Raw genomic sequence first — 19368 nt, forward strand, 5'->3', positions numbered from 1 at the left:
GATTTATCAGAGCGGGAGGCAGTTAGTGACATTGATAGACTGATGATTGTGTGAGCTGGTGGAGATTGTAAAGATTGGGAGCTTTCTATGTATCGGAGTAATTACAGACAAAGGGAGAGCTGCCAAGCCTTGAGAATTACTATAAAGAGAGGGAGTATTTAGAGGAGATTGCAGAGAAAGGAGGTTTATAAAATGGCCTGTATGAGGTACAGAGATAAGGAGAAGTGCTTTGACTGACGGATGTTTCAGAGGTAAAAATGGGTCGCACAGGATCAATGAGGTTATGGAGACACAGTATTATTAGAGTTGGAGAACTCTTGAGACATCGAACCAATCCACACAGAAATCTTAAGGCAAGAAGGGTGTCATTTAACCCATGATGTTTGCACCAGCTCTTCATCTGAGTTCATTACAGTGCAGTGATCTCCTGCTTTCCCCATACCATAACACATTTCTTTTAGTCGAAATAATCATCTAATCCCCTCTTGAACATTTCCATTGAACATCCATTTATAACACATCCAAGTGTATCCTAACTACTCGCCAAGTGAAAAGGTTCTTACTTCAATCATAGTTCTCGTGTTGTACATAAACTGAAATCTGTGTCCTCTCGTTTTGTGAGTGGGCAAAGTTTTATCCAATCTAATCTATTCAGTCTGCCTATGAGTTTGAAAAACTGCATCCGATCTCCTCTTAGCCACCTTCACTTCAGTGAGAACAGTTGCAACAATCTGACTTTATAATTGATCTTACTCATTCCTGGAAATATTCTTTTAGATCAGTTCTTCATCCTTTCCGATGTGTTCATATCTGTCTGATCATGTGACACAGTTGAAGGTGAATGTGTTTGATGCAAGTTCAACATCACCTCTTTACTCTTGAACTATCAGTATTTATAAAGACAGGAACACTGTATGCTTTGCCTATGTTTAATGTCCTACAAGCTTCAATGATCTTTGCACATCCTGTACACCTGTATTCCTGCCTATTTTATATTGTCTTTTAATGTTCGTGCTGGAAATTTGCATTGTCTCATGTTTCAATGTGCCAAACCTCATCAATCACCTCTCTACTGTTTCTAAGAAGTTGGTAATGTAAGTTTAGAGTTCTATAATGTTTTCCTCACAGTTTACAATTTCTTTAAGTGCTGTGTCAACTGTAAACTTTGAAAGGGTCCCTGCACACCAGATGTTCATCGTTCATACATATCAAAATGAATGAGGTCCCCAAAACTGAATCCTGCAGAACGTTACAGAAAATCTTTCTCCAGCCTGAATTAAAAATCTAGTGACCATTCCTCTCGATTTCCTACCAATCAGTCAATTTTGTATCAAGATTGATACAGTCCCTTTTATTCCATGAATGAATGAATGATTTAATGTCACATATATCGAGGAAAAAACAGTGAAACACATTTGTTGCCTGTGCCACGGTCCCCCACTGCGTAACTTAATAATTTTTGTTCAATAGCTCCAGATAAATTCATTCTGAACTTGAAGGTATCCACTTTCTTTCACACTCATTTACTCACAATATCTTGAACCAGTGCTTCTACACTTCATAGAACATAGAACAGTACAGCACAGAACAGGCCCTTCAGCCTAAGATGTTGTGCCGACCATTGATCCTCATGTAAGGTAAAACTAATGTACGAACCCTCAAATTTCTGTGACCATATGCATGTCCAGCAGTCTCTTAAATATCCCCAATGACCTCGCTTCCACAACTGCTGCTGGCAACGCATTCCATGCTCTCACAACTCTCTGCATAAAGAACCCGCCTCTGACATACCCTCTATACTTTCCACCAAACAGCTCAAAACTATGACCCCTGGTGTTAACAATTTCTGCCCTGGGAAAAAGTATCTGGCGATCAACTCAATCTATGCCTCTCATTATCTTTTATATCTCAATTAGGTCCCCTCTCTTCCTTCTTGTTTCCAATGAAAAAAGTTCGAGCTCAGTCAACCTCTCTTCGTAAGATAAGCTCTCCATTCCAGGCAGCATCCTGGTAAACCTCCTCTGAACCCTCTCCAAAGCATCCACATCTTTCATATAATACAGTGACCAGAACCAGACACAGTATTCCAAGTGCGGTCGAACCAAAGTTTTATAGAGCTGCAACAAGATCTCATGGCTCTTAAACTCAATCCCCCTGTTAATGAAAGCCAAAACTCCATATGCTTTCTGAACAACCCTGTCCACCTGGGTGGCAATTTTAAGGAAGGATGTGTCAGGTTACAGCGGGATATAGATAAGTTGCAGATCTGGGCTGAAAGGTGGGAAATGGAGTTCAATGTAGGCAAGTGTGAGGTGATTCACTTTGGTAAGAGTAACAAAAAGATGGGGTACTGGGCTAATGGACGGATACTTGGTAGTGTGGATGAGCAGAGGGATCTTGCTGTCCATGTACACAGATCTCTGAAAGTTGCCACCCAGGTAAAAAGTGCGGTGAAGAAGGCATATGGCGTACTGGATTTTATTGGTAGAGGAATTGAGTTCCGGAGCCCTGAGGTCATGTTGCAGTTGTATAAGACTCTGGTGCAGCCGCATCTGGAGTATTGTGTGCAGTTTGGGTCGCCATACTATAGGAAGGATGTTGTGGCACTGGAACGGGTGCAGAGGAGATTTACCAGGATGTTGCCTGGCATGGTAGGAAGATCCTATGAGGAAAGGCTGACGCACTTGGGGCTGTTTTCATTGAAGAAAAGAAGATTTAGGGGTGACTTGATAGAGGTGTACAAGATGATTAGGGGTTTAGATAGGGTTGACCATGAGAACCTTTTTCCACGTATGGAGTCAGCTATTTCGAGGGGGCATAGATTTAAATTAAGGGGTGGTAGGTATAGGACCGATGTTAGGGGTAGATTCTTTACTCATCGAGTCGTGAGTTCATGGAATGTCCTGCCAGTAGCAGTGGTGGACTCTCCATCTTTATGGGCATTTAAACGGGCATTGGATAGGCATATGGAGGATAGTGGGCTAGTGTAGGTTAGGTGGGCTTGGATCGGTGCAACATCGAGGGCCAAAGGGCCTGTACTGCGCTGTATTTTTCTACGTTCTATGTTCTATGTACCTGCACACCAAGATCCCGCTGTTCCTCCACACTGCCAAGGATCCTGTCTTTAATCCTATCCTCAAATTTCAAGTTCGACCTTCCAAAATGCATCACCTCGCATTTATCGAGGTTTAACTCCATCTGCCACCTTTCAGTCCAACTTTGCATTCTGTAAATGTCACGCTGCAGCCTACAATAGCCCTCTATACTGTCAAAGACACCTCCAATCTTTGTGTCGTCTGCAAACTTGCTAACCCATCCTTCAATCTCCCCATCCAAATCATTATTCAAATTACAAAGAGTAGAGGCCCAAGAACAGAGCCCTGCGGAACACCACTCACCACTGACTTCCAGGCAGAATGCATTCCTTCAACTACCACTCGCTGTCTTTTGTTGGCCAGCCAATTCTGTATCAGACAGCTAAATTTCCCTGTATCTCATTCCTCCTGAACTTCTGAACGAGCCGACCATGGGGAACCTTATCAAATGCCTTGCTGAAGTCCATATACACCACATTCACTGCTCGACCCTCAACGACGTGTCTAGTAACATCCTCAAAGAGCTCAATAAGTTTTGTGAGACATGACCTCCCCCTCACAAAGCCGTGCTGTCTGCATTTAATCAAGCCATGCTCTTCCAGATAGTCATAAATCCTATCCATCAGAGTCCTTTCTAACGCCTTTCAGACGACAGACGTGAGACTGACTGGTCTGTAAATGTCGGGGATTTCCCTATTTCCGTTCTTGAAGAGAAGAATTACATTTGCCTCCCTCCAGTCTTCAGGTATGACTCCGGTGGAGAGCGAGGATGCAAAGATCTTGACAAGCGGCGAAGCAATTACATTTCTCGCTTCCCAAAGCAGCTGAGGACAAATCTGGTCTGGCCCTGGCGACTTGACAATCTTAATATTTGTCAAAATGTTCAGCACATCAGCTTCCTCAATCTCTATCGGTTCCAGCATGCTTACCTGCTCCTCAATGGTTTAATTCACTACAAGGTCCTTTTCATTAGTAAAGACAGAAGCAAAAAACACATTTAGGGCTTCCCCTACCTCCTCAGACTCGATACACAAGTTCCCTATGCTATCTTTGATCGGCTCTACTCTTTCTTTGATCATTCTCTTATTCCTCACATACGTGTAAAATGCCTTTGCATCCTTCCTAATCCTTCCTGCCAAGCCTTTTTCGTATCCCCTCCTGGCTCTCCTCAGGCTATTTTGAACTCCTTCCTCGCCTGATTGTAATCCTCTAGAGCTGAGCAAGACCCTTGTTTCCTCGACCTTACGTAAGCTGCCTTATTTCCTTTAACGAGAAGCTCCTCCGTTCTCGTCATCCAAGGTTCCTTTATCTTACCCCTTCTTGCCTGTCTCATTTATGCATCACTCGCAATGACTGTTTCTTAAACAGACTCCACATGTCTATAGTGCCCTTCCCCTGGAGCAATTGCTCCCAGTCCATGCTTCCCAACTCTCGTCTGATAGCATCATAGTTTCCTTTTCCCCAATTAAATATCCTCCCATTGTGCCTGCTTCTCTCCTTCTCCATAGCTATGTAGAATGTGAGGCACTTGTGGTCACTATCACTAAATGCTCTTCCACTGCAAGATCTGACACCTGCCCCGGCTCATTGCGGAGCACCAAATCCAAAATGGCCTCTCCCCTCGTCGGCCTTTCAACGTACTGAGTTAGGAAACCCTCCTGAACACACCTTACAAAAACAGCTCCTTCCAAACCATTTGCTCGAAGAAGGTTCCAATCAATTTTGGGAAAGTTAAAGTCACCCATTACAACTACACTACTCCAGTCAACTTTTTTTCCAAAATCTGCTGACCAATGCTTTCTTTAATCTCCCTGCTGCTGTTGGGGGGCCTGTAGTAAACCCCTAATGAGGTGACTGCTCCCTTACTGTTCCTAATTTCTACCCATGCTGACTCAGTAGGCAGACCCTCCTCGACAATGGTAACTTCTGTAGCTGTGATACCTCTCTGATTTCCTTCCTGAATTCCTTGTATGTGGTGTCCCTCAAGGGTTGGCTACCACGGTGGCTCAGTTGTGAGCACTGCTGCCTCACAGCACCAGGGTCCCAGTTCGATTCCAGCCTCGGGCGACTGTCTGTGTGGAGTTTGCATATTCTCCTAGTGTCTGCGTGGGTTTTCTCGGGGTGCTCCGGTTTCTTCCCACAGTCCAAAGATGCGCTGGTTAGGTGAAATGACCATCCTAAATTGCCCGTAGTGTTAGGTGCATTAATCAGGGGTAAGCATATGGGAATGGGTCTGGGTGGGATCCTCTTCGGAGGGTCAGTGTGGACTTGTTGGGCCGAAGAGCCTGTTTCCACACTGTAGGAAATCTAAGGATCTTTCCTTGGTCCATCCTGTATCTCACCTACATACTGTCAGGAGATGACATCATCGAAAAATACCGTGTTGGGTTTCACATGTACACTGGCAATGCCCAGTACTCCCTGGCCATCATCCCTCACCACTGCTCCACTGTTACTCAGTTATCAAACTGCTAACCATGCTCCCACTACTCGATTAGCTGCAAGTTCCTCCAATGAAACATTGTAATGGTTAAACGCATTGCCTTCAGTTGCTCTTCCAAATACCTTTCCCCTACTGCTGAGCCCCTACTTCTCACTGAGAAATGCCTGAGGAAGCATTACACTCTTCACAATATTGCTGCCATATCTGACGCCAAGGTGATCTTCTGATCAGACATCTTCACAATCACAAGCACCAGGAATTCCAATCTCTAAATTGTTGCTTGTCTCTCCCTCACCCCAGCTCCATTGCTACTGAAACGCCTTACCCGTGCTGGTGTTGCCTTAAACTTGATGAATCTGAAAGAGAACCCTTGATTCCGTGACTGACTCAGAATATGCTAGCTTTCTGTGTTTCCTGCACAATTACCCCCGGTCCCTTTGTGGCTCAGCATTCTACAGTTTCCACCATTTAAATAGTAACTCAATTCCTTTACTATCACCTCCAAAACTGCCAACATCCCATTTTCCCAACTTATACTCCATCTGACATCTTGGTGCCCCCTTCTCCTGTGCATCTCTCTCTATTCGCAATCCTCTTCGAACTTTACAGTTATGCCTTTTCTGGCAGATTCCACCCCCCACCCGCCTCCCGAATTCTTCTAAATGTTTACTAGGAGTCCTCGGCAGTGGGAAGCATGCACAGTTGCTATCCTTTTAGGGATACTCTTTTGAATGACTGGGAGGAGCTTGATAGCCATTGGTCAGAATGGAGACAATTTGCCCCTGAAGTGCGTGAGCCTTTCACACCCCATGTCTTATTGATGAGGCACAGCGGCAGCACGGAAGGAAAGAAAAGGAAGCAAATCCTGCTCTCCACATCTCACTGAATCTTAGAACTTTCTGTCCCATGTGTCAAAGATCTGCTCTGGTGGAGTCCCTAGGTGGAAACTCATAGAAACCCACGTAGATTTCCCCCTGAATTGATTGCTGACCTCCACAAGGGGTAATGTGTACAATCATCCTGGGCCAGGAGGAAGGGATAGTGAGAGTTTCTAACCTGAACTGACAGTGACGGATTTTATACACTTGTATTACAGGATACTACAGGTGGACATTCAGATGGTAATCTCAGTAATTGTAATGCCAAACTCTGATTGAATTACTCAATTCATCAGGACCTGGATATTTGAATTGTGTGTGAGTGTTGTATTCCAGCTCAATCCCATTTGCTGCATAAAAGTTCTCCTTTGAATCAGACCATTTTCTCAATAGATCTCCCCTAAATCTTCAATGTGTCATGTAATCCTTGTATAATGAGCTGATGGGTGTAAGGTTTATTATTATAACGTGTTACTTTAGTAAACCCCTCTCTCACAGGGTACCCTCAATTTCATTTGCTACAAGGAGAACAATCTTAGTTTCCCCAAACCCCTGATTCCCCAATGTCTGTTTGCTATTTATAAGGTACACATCAGGGATGTGTTGGAACTTTCTCCACTTGCCTCCATCAGTGCAACTCCCAACAATATTAAAGAAAGTGAACACCGTCCAGGACAAGGCATTGTGTCTGAGTGGTGTCCCATCCACCACCTTTAACATTCCCTCTCCTCACCCCCGAGGTACAGTGGCATCTATGTGTAAAAGGTAAAGTCAGCATTGTCCTACCAGACCATAGGGATGCTCTCTCATCAGGGAGAGATGTGTGCTGGTGGTTTAACCTGAAGGGTACCGCAGACCAGGCAACGGGGGATGTTGGGAAGGAGAGTCTGTCTATTGTAGATCGATATTCTGTATGTAGCAGCAACACCGATATCATACCAATGAATAATGTAAAAAAATCCAAAACACACTACTAAAATCCCCCATTCCTTGAACCATACTGGTAAATCTCCTGTGCCCCCTCTCAAGGTCCCTGCCATCCTTCCCAATGTGTGGGCGATCTCTGGTTTGCACAGACCCAGCTCCTCTGTGTTCCTGTGGGTGATGTCATCATCGAAAAACAGTTGCACTCACCTCACTCTCTGTAAGGGTGCGAGACACAGAAATTCCAATGCATTTAATACATATTTAGGTGCACGTTTGCGATACCAAGACAGATTATGCGATGGACTGTGTATTGGAAAATTGATTACGATAGTTAGGTGGTAGTTTTCTTTACTGTCACAGACTCAATGGAACACAGAGCCTTTCTTTTCTGTGCTGTAAACTTCTAGACACTTAATATAGGGATATGACAGGCCACATTTGAAACCAGGTCAGAAAAGGTGACATTAGAATAAATGACACATGAATGGTCAATGTGTTTGGGAGGAAAGGGAAATGGATAGGTTTAGGAGGAAATTCTGGAGCTTGGCGCAGGAATATGAAAGGGCCATCGTCAAATGAGGAATAAAAATGGGGAATCCTGAAGGCTGCAATCAAAGAAAGGTACATATAGCCGTCCAATACCGCCCCGAGCCAGACCCTCACCACTGTGCGCACACCACCTACAGTCTGACCCACACTGCTGTTCCCACACTACCCTCTGCCTGTCCCTCACTGCTGCCCACACACCGCTTCCAGTCTTACACTCTCTGCCATCCACACAACTCCGCCAGCCTGACCCTCAACTCCATCCAACACTGCCCCCAGTCTGACCCTAACTGCCGTCCACAAACCGCCCCTAGCCTGTCACTCACTGCCATCCACATTGCCCACGACGACACTCACGGCCGTCCACACACCGCCGCCAGCCTGACCCTCAAAACCATCCAACACTGTCCGCAGCCTGACCATGACCACTGTCCACACATTGTCCCCAGCCTGACCCTCACTGCCCCCACACACCGCACCAAGCTTGACACTCTCTGCCCCCACACTCTGCCCCAGCCTGACCCTCACCGCCGTCCAAAACCACCTGCAGTCTGACCCTCACTGCCCCCACACACCGCCCCCACCTGACTCTCACCGTCGTCCACACACCGCCTCCAGCCTGACCCTCACCGCCGTCCACACACCGCCCCAACCTGACCTCACTGTCGTCCATACACCGCCCCCAGACTGACCCTCACCACCGCCCACACACCGCCTCCAGCCTGATCCTCACTGCCGTCCATACACCGCCCCCAGACTGACCCTCACTGCCATCCACATACTGCCCCAGCCTGGCCCTCACCGCTGTCCACACACCGCCCCCAACCTGACTTCACTCCCGTCCACACACCGCCCCCAGAGTGACCTTCACCGCCGTCAACACATGACCCCCAGCCTGTCCCTCACCGCCGTCCACATTGTAATGCTGTCCACACCACACCCACCACACTGTAATGCAGTCACAAACTACACGACTTTACTGACTCCACACGGTCCGAATTTCAAGACTATCCTCTTTGGTTTTCCCCTTTCACTGAAGATATTTCTTTACATTTTATACTGTACTGCCATTCTGGTTACAGTGCTGCCTATCTTTCACTGTCTCATTTATCTTCATTCCTTTTGAAAGGTACTTCAACCAACAGACACACAAAGTTCCAGAAAGAGCTTTATATAATTGCAGATGCATTATTTTATTTGTGCACAACACACAATTTGAACGCACAGAAGGTCAGTGTGGGATTTGAGAAACCCTTGATTTTGGGATGAGGCCTAGCCAGGAAGGATTCTGATCCAAAGCTGCAAATCTACAATTCAGTGGCTGAGCTCTTTCAGGTTTTGTATATTATGATTCTCTCATATATTAGGCAGACCTTACTGGAATGTCACATTATCTCTCTGCATTCGCTGCAAATTCGCTGGATTTGCATTTTAATCACCTTCGAAGAGCTGTCTCCATTTCCTATCTTTGCTAGCATCAATGAATGGACGATTCATTGCCCCCTCCCTTGCTGAAAGTATTCCTGAAACTAATCAGTCAGGCAGACACCTTAGATTTGCCCACAGCCACCATTTTATATCAGCAGAGCGATGACATTGAGTTTATAAATAAGGCAAAACAAGAGAGACTGGCAACATCATTACAGTTTGAAACTATTTAACATTGAACACGCACACAGAATCACACACGAACAGACATATACAGACACAGAATCACACACACAGAGATAAAGACACCTTCAAAGAGCTGTCTCCATTTCCTATCTTGCAAGGTAATTCATGTTATGATGATGTATTCATGCAGGACAGTAACCAGCTTTTGAGACTTTCCCCATTGTGACAGAAATTCAGCCCAATCTGAAACTTGGAGATATGGAACAGAATAGAAATAAAACAGCAGCTTTCTGTGTTCCTGTCCCAATGTAACATTTGACCAAATAGTTTATCTTGTCTTCAGTCTAACATCCAACTAGGATCATTTCACGATCCAGTAACAGATACCCAGGAGTGAGGGACAGACTGGAATCAAATCGAGATGTTCAGCATACAATATACCCAGGAGTGATGGACAGACTGGAATCTAATCTAGGGGCTTGTGGTTTATATACAGCATATCAGATCCCCAGGAGTGAGGGACAGACTGGAATGTAATCGAGGAGTTAATGGTTTATATACAGCATATCAGATACACAGGAGTGAGGGACAGACTGGAATCAAATCAAGGGGTTCGGGGTGATTTATATACAGCATATCAGATACCCAGGAGTGAGTTACAGACTGGAATCTAATCGAGGTGTGGTTTACATATAGAATAACAGATATCCGAGAGTGAGTCACAAAATCGAGGAGTCATACAGTCATAGAGATTTACAGCATGGAAACAGACCCTTTGGTCCAACCCTTCTATCCCGACCAGATATCCTAACCTACTCTAGACTCTTTTTCAAGCACTTGGCCCATCTCCCTCCAAACTTTCCCATTCATATACCCATCTCGCTGCATTTTAAATGTTGCTATTGTACCAGCCTACACCACTTCCTCTGACAGCTCATTCCATTCATGTACCGCTCTCTTTGTGAACAAGTTGCCCCTTAGGTCTCTTTCATATCTTTCCCCTCTCACATTAAATCTAAGCCCTCTAGTTCTTGACTCCCCCACACCAAGGAAAAAACTTTGTCTATTTATCCCATCCATGCCCCTCATGATTTTATAAACCTCGATAATGTCACCCCTCAGCCTCTCCCTGTAACAGCCCCAGCCCCAGCCTATTCAGCCTCTCCCTGTAGCTCAAATCCTCCAACCCTGGCAGCCGACATGTAAATCTTTTCTGAACCCTTTCAAGTTTCACAACAGCGTCCCGATAGGAAGGAGACCAGAATTGCACGCAATATTCTAACAGTGGTCTAACCAATGTCCTGTCCAGCCGCAATATGATCTCTGAATGCCTATACTCAAAACTCTGACCAATAAAGGAAAGCATACCAAACGCTGCCTTCATTATCTTACCCACCTGCCACTCTACTTTCAAGGAATGACAAACCTGTACTTCAAAGTCTCTTTGTTCAGCAACTCTCCCTCGGACCTGACCATTAAGTGTATAAGTCCTGCTAATGTTTTTCTTTCCCAAAATGCAGCACAGTGCGTTTATGTAAATTAAACTCCATCAAGTGGAATAGAATTGAAGGTTTTGGGGTGTTTTGAAACATGCGAGTCACACGTACTTGGAAGTGAGTTACACATTGGAATCTTATCAAGAGGGATCCGGGTGAATCATATAATCCCGACAGTGGGGAAACAAGCCCTTCAGCCTAACAAGACCACACTGACCCTCAGAAGAATAACCCATCCAGATCCATTTCCCCACATTTACCCCTGACGAACGCACCTCACCTCCACATCCCTGAGCACTATGGGCAATTTTAACAGGGTTTGGAATCTATGGTTAATATGCAGACTGACAGATACCCAGGAGTGCGATACAGACTGGAATCTCATCAAAAGATTGAGGTGGCTACTGTACAGAGTCCCTTAAAAATGGGAGTCAGTTACAGATTGGAATTTTAACAAGGGGATTTGGGATGATTATGTGTAGAATAACAGGTACCCAGGAGTGAGCTGCCGACTGCAGTCAAATTGAGGGTATTGGGTGATTTACAAACTGACCAACGGGATATGAGAGGAGAGAAAGCAGAGGAGAAAGTACCCACCATGGACCAACTCAACAATGAGCTGAGCCAGACAGGATTCAATTGCTGTATGTGGAGTTTTCCATGTGTTCTGAAAGATGGGAGAGAAACAGGCAGATACCCACACATTCTATGATGTTGCAGTCAAATATATGAAGGAAAGGGAATCCCTAAGCAGAGACGCAGAGTTAAACTCAGTTTAAACTCTCTCCATCACACACACATCCACACATAGAAACTGAATATAATGTGGAGATGTCCATGTGCAGCACAGATTTCCAAACTAACTCAGTGACAGACGAAAACCCCGTTCTCTGCCTAGTCCCCACTTCCAGACCCAGGGAGGTTTTGTCGCTGACCCAGGGCAGGTTTCTGACTGGATATTTTTGCATTGCAACATGAAGGTACTGAGTGTAGCAGTTTACTACACCCCATCATGTCATCTACTTTGCTATCAGTGTTTTGTGAATTATATTGAAAACATTGGCAGGTGCAAGCGAATATTCTGGAACGTGATTTACAGTAAGAATAGAAAAAGCACAATGTTTCTGTGTAAAATGGTAAGATATACTGAAACAGTAATGTTCAGAGACTACGGCTGGTCTTGTACATAAACATCAGAAAGTTAACATGATCGTACAGCCAGCAGATAGGAGGACCCGTGATACATTGATCATTATTGAGATTAGATTGTGCTGGGAACATGAGCTTAACATGACAGGAGATGGAATCAAATCGAGAGGTTCAGGGTGGTTTATATACAGAATAACAGATAGTGCGGAGTGAGTTACAGACTGGAATCTATTCGCGTGGTTCGGGGTGGTTTATGTACAGAATACCAGATAGCCCGGAGTGAGTAAAGGCCTGGAATGTGATTGAGGTTTTCAGGGTAGTTAATATGCAGAATGACAGGTAACCCGGAGTGAATTACAACCTGGAATCTAATCGAGGCGTTCAGGCAGGTTAATACACAGAATAACAGATAGCCCGGAGTGAGTTTCAGTCTGGAATCTAATCAAGGGTTTCAGGGTGGTTTATATACAGAATGACAGATACCCCAGACTGAGTTTCAGCTTGGAATCTAATCGAGGTGTTCGGGTGTCTTATGTACAGAATAACAGATACCCCAGAGTAAGTTACAGCTTGGAATCTTAACGAGCGGTTTAGGGTGTCATTATGTACAAAATAACAGATAGCCTGGAGTGAGTTACAGCCTGGAATCTCATGGAGGGATATGTGAAGCTTTTTATGTGGAATGACTTGTAACTGGGAATGAGTCACAAAGTGGACAAGAGGCCAAGTGGTTTCAAATCTTGACTCACACAAACGTAATGCGGTCACAAACTATACGACTTTACTGACTCCCAACGATCCTAGTTTGAGGACTATCCTCCTCTGTTTTTCCCCTTTCACTGAAGATTTTAATATACCTTTTATAATGCACTGCCATTCTGGTTACAGTGCTGCCTATCTGTCACTGTCTCATTTATCTTCATTCCTTTTGAAAGATACTTAAACCAACAGATACACAAATTTCCAGAAGGAGCTTTGTTTAATAGCAGGTGCTTTATTTTCATTTATTTGTAGACAGCACACAATTTGCACCCACAGAAGATCAGTGTGGGATTTGAGAAACCCTTCAATTTGGGATGAGGCCTAGCCAGGCAGGATTCGTATCCAACGCTGCGAAACTACAATTCAGTGGCTGAGCTATTTCAGGTTTTGTATATTATGTTTCTCTCATATATTAGGAGCTTGGAAAGTAAGGCAGAACTTACTGAAATGTCACATTGTCTCTCCGCATTCACTGTAAACAGGCTCTGGGATTTGCATTTTAATCACCTTCAAAGAGCTGTCTCCATTTACTATCTCTGCTAGTATCAATGAATGGAAATGGCTTTTGACACAATGCCCCCTCTCCCTTGCTGAAATTATTCCTGACACAAATCAGTCAGGCAGACATCTTAGATTTGTCGACAGCCAACATTTTATCTCAGCACAGCGATAGCATTGAGTTTATAACTAAGGAAAAGCAAGAGAGGCTGGCAACATCAATACAGTTTGAAAATATTTAACATTGCACACGCACACAGAATCACACACAAACAGACATAGACAGAGACACAGAATCACACATACAAAGATAGACACCTTCCAGGAGCTGTCTCCATTTCCTATCTTGCAAGGGACTTCATGTTTTGATGATGCATTCAAGCAGGACCGTAAACAGCTTTTGAGACTTTCCACATTGTGACAGAAATTCAGCCGCAATTTGAAACTTGGAGATATGTAACAGAACAGAAATGTAACAGGAGCTTTCTGTGTTCCTGCTCCCAATGTAACATTTTACCATTTAGTTTATCTTGTCTTCTGTCTAACATCCAACAAGGATCACTTCACATATCCAATAAAAGATCTCCAGGAGTGAGGGACAGACTGCAATCAAATCGAGTGGTTTAGGATTTATATACAGAATAACAGATACACAGGAATGAGGGACAGACTAGAATCTAATCGAGGGGTTCCGGGTGGTTTATATACAGCATCCCAGATAACAAAGAGGGAGTTACAGACTGGAATCTAATCCAGGGGTTTGTGGTGGTTTACATACAGAATAACAGATATCCAAGAGTGAGTCACAAAATCGCGGAGTCATACAGTCATAGAGATGTACAGCACGGAAATAGACGCTTTGGTGCAACCCATCCATCCCGACCAGATATCCTAACCTACTCTCATCTCTTTTTCAAGCACTTGGCCCATATACCTCCAAACTTTCCCTTTCATATACCAATCGAGCTGCATTTTAAATGTTGCAATTGTACCAGCCTACACCACTTCCTCTGACTCCTCATTCCATTTATGTACCATCCTCTGAGTGAACACGTTACCCCTTAGGTCTCTTTCATATCTTTCACCCTCACACTAAACCTATGCCCTCTAGTTCTGGACCACGTGTGCGAGAGTGTGTGTGGATGCAAGAAGAGAGAGTATGTGTGTGTGTGTAAGAGAAAAGAGAGTGCATATTTGCGAGAGTGTGTGTGGGGGCAAGAAAGAGTGAGTGTGTGTGCGTCAGAGAAAGATATTGCATGTGCGCGAGAGTGTGCTTGGGTGCAAGAAAGAGTGTGTGTGTAACATCTAGAAAGTGCATGTGGGTGCAAGAAAGAGTGTGTGTGTGCATAAGAGAAAGAGAGTGCATGTGATTGAGAGTGTTTATGGGTACAAGTAAGTGTGAGAGTGCATGCGTGTGAGAATGTGTGTGGGTGCAAGAAAGAGTGAGTGTGTGCGTAAGAGAAACAGAGTGCATGTATGCAAGAGTGTGTCGGTGCAAGAAAGAGTGAATGCGTATGTGACAGAGACAATGTGTGCAAGAGAGAGAGAATGCGAGTGCGTGAGAGAGAATGCGTGTGTGCGAGAGAGTGAATGCATGTGTGCGTGAGAGACAGAATGCGTGTGTGCGAGAAAGAGAATGTGTGCGCGAGAGAGAGAGAATGCGTGTGTGCGTGAGAGATAGAATGCGTGTGAGCATGAGAGAGAGAATGCGTGTGCGAGTGAGAGAGATAATGAGTCTGCAAGAGAGAGAGAATGCGAGTGCATGAGAGATAGAATGCGTGTGTGCCAGAGAGAGAATATGTGAGTGCGAGCGAGAGAATGCATGTGTGCATGAGAGAGAGAATGCGTGTGAGCATGAGAGAGAGAATGTTTGTGTGCATAAGAGAGATAATGAGTGTGCAAGAGAGAGAGAATTCGAGTGCATGAGAGAGAGAATGCGTGTGTGCGTGAGACAGAAAATAAGTATGTGAGAGAGAGAGAGAATGTGTGTGTGCGTGAGAGAGAGAATGCGTGAGTGAGAGAATCTGTGTGTGCATGAGAGAGTGAATGAGTTTGTGTGAGAGACAATGCGTGAGTGTGAGAGAGAGTGAATGAGTGTGTGCATGAGAGAGAGAATGCGTGCATGCGTGAGAGAGAGAATGCGTGCGAGAGAGAGAATCCATGAGTGCGAGAGAGAGAGAGAATGCGTGTGAGAGAGAGAGAGATTTCGTGTGTGTGTGTGAGAGAGAATGGGTGTGTGAGAGAGAGGGAATACATGTGAGAGCGAGAGAGAATGTGCGTGAAAGAGAGAATGCGTGTGAGAGAGAGAGAGAATGCGTGTGAGAGAGAATGCGTGTATGTGAGAGAAAATGCGTATGAGAGAGAGAAAATGCATGTGTGCGTGAGAGAGAGAAAGCGTGTGACAGAGAGGATGCGTGTATGGGAGAGAGAGAATGCATGTGTGTGAGGGAGAACTTGCGTGTGTACGTGAGAGAGAATGCAAGTGTCTGAGAGAGAGAATGCATGTATGCGTGAGAGAGTGCGTGCGTGTGTGCATGGAAGAGAGAATGCGTGTGAGAGAGAGAGAGATAATGTGCGTGTGAGAGAGGGAGAATGCGTGTGTGTGTGAGAGAGAGAATGTGTGTGTGCATGAGAGAGAGATGCGTGTTTGCATGAGAGAGAGAATGCATGTGAGAGAGAGAATGCATGTGTGCGTGAGAGAGAGAATGCATGTGTGAGAGAGAGATAATGCGCGTGTGAGAGAGGCAGAATGCGTGTGTACATGATAGAGAAAATGCGTGTGTGCATGAGAGAAAGATTGCGTATGTGCATGAGAGATGGAATGCGTGTGTGTGTGAGAGAGAATGCATGTGTGCGAGAGAGTGACAATGCGTGTGTGTGAGAGAGAGAATGAGTTTGTTTCGAGAGAGAGAGAACGCATGTGCACGCGAGAGAGTGAATGCGCATGTGCGTGAGAGAGGCAATGCGTGGGTGAGAGAGAGAGAATGTCTGCAAGACAGAGGGAATGTGGCAAGAGAGAGAGAATGCGAGTGCATGAGAGAGTGAAGGTGCGTGCGCAAGAGAATGTGTGTGCGTGAGAGAGAGAATACGTGTGTGCGACAAAGAGAATGCATATGTGCGTGAGAGAGAGAATGCATGTGTGCGTAAGATAGACAATGAGTGAGTGAGAGAGAGACAATGCGCGTGTGCGGGAGAGAATGCGTGTGTGTGTGAGAGAGAACGAGTGCGTGCAAGAGAGAGAGAATGCGTGTGTGTGTGAGAGAGAGAATGCATGTGTGAGAGAGAGAATGTGTGTGAGAGAGAATGCGTGTTTGCATGAGAGAGAGAGATAATGCATGTGAGAGAGAGAATGCATGTGTGTGAGAGAGAAAGAATGCGTGTGTGTGCGAGCGAGAATGAGTGTGTGGCGAGAGAGAGAGAATGAGAGTGTGCAAGCGAGAGAGAATGCGTTGTGCATGAGAGAGATAATGCGTGTGCATGAGAGAGAGAATGCATTTGTGAGAGAGATAATGCGTGTGAGCGTGAGAGAGAGAATGCGTGTGTGCGTGAGAGAGATAATGATATGTGCATGAGAGAGAATACGTGAGTGCGAGAGAGAAAATGTGTGTGCGAGAGAGAGAATGCGTGTGTGCGAGAGAGAGAACGTGTGTGAGAGAGAGAATGCGTGTGTGCGAGAGAGATTGAATGCATGTGTGCGTGAGACAGAGAATGCGTATGTACATGAGAGAGTGAAGGCGTGTGTGAGAGAGAGAATGCATGTGTGTGAGAGAGAGGCAATGCATGGGTGAGAGAGAGAGAATGTGTGCAAGACAGAGATAATGTGTGCAAGAGAGAGAGAGAATTCGAGTGCGTGAGAGAGTGAAGGCGCGTGTGCGAGAGAGAGAATGCATGTGTGCGTGAGAGAGAGATTGCATGTCTGCGTGACAGATAGAATGAGTGTGCGTGAGAGAGAGAATGCGTGTGCGCGAGAGAGAGAATGCATGTGTGCGTGAGAGAGAGATTGCGTGTCTGCGTGACAGATAGAATGTGTGTGTGAGAGAGAGAGAATTCGTGTGTGAGAGAAAGAGAATGAGTGTGCGTGAGAGAGAGAATGCGTGAGTGCGAGAGAGAGGCAGAATGTGTGAGTGAGAGAGAGAATGCATGTTTGCGTGAGATAGAGAATGTGTGTGTGCGTGAGGGAGTGAATGTATGTGAGAGGGAGATAGAGAATGCGTGTGAGAGAGAGAGAATGCGTGTGTGTGAGAGAGAGAGTGTGTGTGTCCCTGAGACAGAATATGCATGTGTCGCTGAGATAGAGAATGAATGTGAGTGTGAGAGAGAGAATGCATGTGTGCGTGAGAGAGAATGCCTGTGTGAGAGACAATGCATGTGTGTGTGAGAGAGAGAATGCACTTTCTTGCACACACACTCTCTCGCACACATGCACTCTCTTTCTCTTGCACACACACTCACTTTCTTGCACGGACACACACTTTTCTCTCTCTCATGCACGCACTCTGTCTTTTGAACACGGGCATTCTATCTCTCACACACGTGCATTCTCTCTCTCCCGCACACATGCATTCTCCCTCTCTCTCAATCATGCATTCTCTCTCTCACGCACACACTAATTCTCTCATGCACGCAATCATTCTCTCGCTTACACACGCATTCGCTCTCGCACACACGAATTCTCTCTCGCACATGCACGCATTCTCTCATGCACACACTCATTCTCTCTCTCTCGCATACACGCATTCTCTCTTTCGCGCACTCACGCATTCTCTCATGCACACACTCATTCTCTTTCTCTCGCATACACGCATTCTCTCTCTCGCGCACTCATGCATTCTCTCTCGCACGCACACGCATTCTCTCTCACACACACACTCATTCTCTTTCTCTCGCACACACTCATTCTCTCTCTCACACACACGCATTCTCTCTCTCTCTCATGCACGCATTGTCTCTCTCACTCTCACGCTCATTAACTCTCTCAGCAACACACGCATTCTCGGTCTCAGGGACACATGCATTCTCTTTCTTTCTCACACGCATTCTCTCTCCCTCTCGCACGCATTCTCTCACATACACACGCATTCTGTCTGTCTCTCACACATGCATTGTCTCTCACACCCGCATTCTCTCTCACGCACACATGCATTCTCTCTCTCACACACACATTAATTCTCTCTCTCAGCGACACACATATATTCTGTCTCAGGGACACACACATTCTCGCTCTCACACACACGCATTCTCTCTCTCTCACACGCATTCTCTATCCCCCTCTCACATGCATTCACTCTCTCACGCACACACGCATGGCCTCTCTCACACACACATGCATTCTCTCTCTCACACACTCCTTCACTCTTTCACGCACATACGCATTCACTCTCTCACGCACACACGCATTCTCTCTCTCACACTCACACGCATTCTCTCTCTCACGCACGTTCTCTCTCTCGCATCCAGGCTTTCTCTCTCATGCACACACGCATTCTCTCTCTCGCACACACATTTTATCTCTCGCACTCACGTATTCTCTCTCACGCACACACGCATTCTCTCTCTCACGCTCACACGCATTCTCTCTCTCATGCACACACACATTCTCTTTCTCATGCACACACACATTATCTCTCTCACAAACGCATTCTCTCTCTCACGCACACGCATTCTCTCTCCCATGCACACACGCATTATCTCTCTCTTGCACACGCATTCTCTCTCTCTCGCCATACACTCATTCTCTCTCCACACACATGCATTCTCCCTCTCTCGCACACATGCATTCTCTCTCTCACATGCATTCTCTCTCTCATGCAAACACGCATTCTCTCTCACACACATTCTCTCTCTCACACACGCATTCTTTCTCTCTCACATACGCATTCTCTCTCTTGCACACGCTCATTCTCTCTCACGCACACACGCATTGTCTCTCTCTCACCCACTCATTGTCTATCTCACGCACA

The sequence above is a fragment of the Chiloscyllium plagiosum genome, unplaced genomic scaffold, assembly GCF_037043375.1.
Source record: "Chiloscyllium plagiosum isolate Xiang-an unplaced genomic scaffold, Cpla_swu_hap1 HiC_scaffold_13, whole genome shotgun sequence".
NCBI classification, from domain to species: domain Eukaryota; kingdom Metazoa; phylum Chordata; class Chondrichthyes; order Orectolobiformes; family Hemiscylliidae; genus Chiloscyllium; species Chiloscyllium plagiosum.